Source organism: Coregonus clupeaformis, unplaced genomic scaffold (assembly GCF_020615455.1).
Source record: "Coregonus clupeaformis isolate EN_2021a unplaced genomic scaffold, ASM2061545v1 scaf1880, whole genome shotgun sequence".
Taxonomy (NCBI): Eukaryota; Metazoa; Chordata; class Actinopteri; order Salmoniformes; family Salmonidae; genus Coregonus; species Coregonus clupeaformis.
The window spans coordinates 102926-104336 of NW_025535334.1; the positions used below are offsets into that span (position 1 = coordinate 102926).

Consider the following 1411-nt stretch of genomic DNA (forward strand, 5'->3'; position numbering starts at 1 on the left):
CGAGACACCCTTCCTCCAAACCTGCCCACGTCAGTCTGACAGCTGATTATTACATAATGCGGAGCTGTAGTAAACTGGGACATGCCGGGCATATCCAACTCGGCACTAAGGGTGGAGGGGGGTGCACAGACGCAGGGTGGCCGCTAGGTGGGTGACTCAAAGCGGTGTGCTCGTCATGCTTCGACATGTCAAGGGAGGTTAGTAATCTGGCTTCAGCCCTACACCGGCGTCAACAGCCGGAGCAATGCTAGCCCTGACATGTCTTTCCGAGCCTATTTAAATCCCGGGGAGACGGGGAAGTGATTCCTACTGCTAGCCCTACATCGGCGTCAACAGCCGGAGCAATGCTAGCCCTGACATGTCTTTCCGAGCCTATTTAAATCCCGGGGAAACGGGGAAGTGGTTCCTACTGCTAGCATCCGAGCTGAAGCACTTTATGTACAGAATATGAAGGGTGTATTATAGAGATGTGTGTGTGTGTGTATAAGGGACGTCTACTCTTTAGTACTTCTATTTATTTAGATAGGTAAGCTTGTTTCTGTCTTCCAAAGCTTGTCTTGACGTGTATGTAATTGTATACTTTTATAAGGCATTGCATGTTAACTTTGACATTTTAAATGTATTTTTTGCTCTACTCTTCAACAGGTGAAAGACAGAATGGCAGAGAATTGTGAGAGAATGTCAGAATGGCATAGAACTGGTTCCCAAATAAATACGTTGGACAATGAGAAACTTGTAAGTATTAACTTAAATAGCTCTCCCTCTCTCTCTCTATCACACATTTTACATCATATTTGTTTACAATGACATTGAATCTAAAATAACGTTTTTGTTTTATGTGCTATTTTTTCCCAGGTACGACCAAAAGAGAAACTGCACATCTTATTACAGCAGGCAGGTGCAGACAAAGACGTTTTCACCATGAAAGAGGTATGAAGTGACTTGACAGCTGGCTGTCTTTGTTGCCTGTACCCTGCTGATATAGAAACCACACGTCTTTGGCTCAACTTTAGTTAATCAACTTATTGTTTGCGTGAAGCAGACAGATGAAAACCGTTAAGACCCTCAATGGACATTATATCCCAGACTTTTCAGTTTCCATAATATTTTCTAGTCTCATATTTTAATTAAGTTAAATATTTGATGTTGTGAATTTCCAATTGCAGTATATCTTAGTTTACTCCTAGAATAGTGGATATTAGTTCATTTCTAAGGAAGGAATAGTTACACTTCATGTGTTGTTAGCAGCCAAACTACTGGTATAGAAGTTGTGTAGGTGTTGCCTCTGGATTCTTCTCCACATAGTTAGATTTACACTAGTTTCACTATTGGTTGTCGCTTTCATCAACTAAGTACTACATACAGTAGATGCTCTCAAAAAATATAAAGGCTTTTGTCTTGGTTCTGTTGT

The 1411-nt window shown here is 41.3% G+C and overlaps 1 long non-coding RNA gene across 1 annotated transcript; it reads left to right on the forward strand.

The window, feature by feature from the left end:
- Nucleotides 1-334: 334 nt before the first annotated feature.
- LOC123487912 lies at nt 335-956 on the forward strand. Its single transcript, XR_006659903.1, has 3 exons — nt 335-526; nt 646-735; nt 856-956. It is a non-coding gene; the product is annotated as an uncharacterized LOC123487912 (long non-coding RNA).
- Nucleotides 957-1411: the final 455 nt, after the last annotated feature.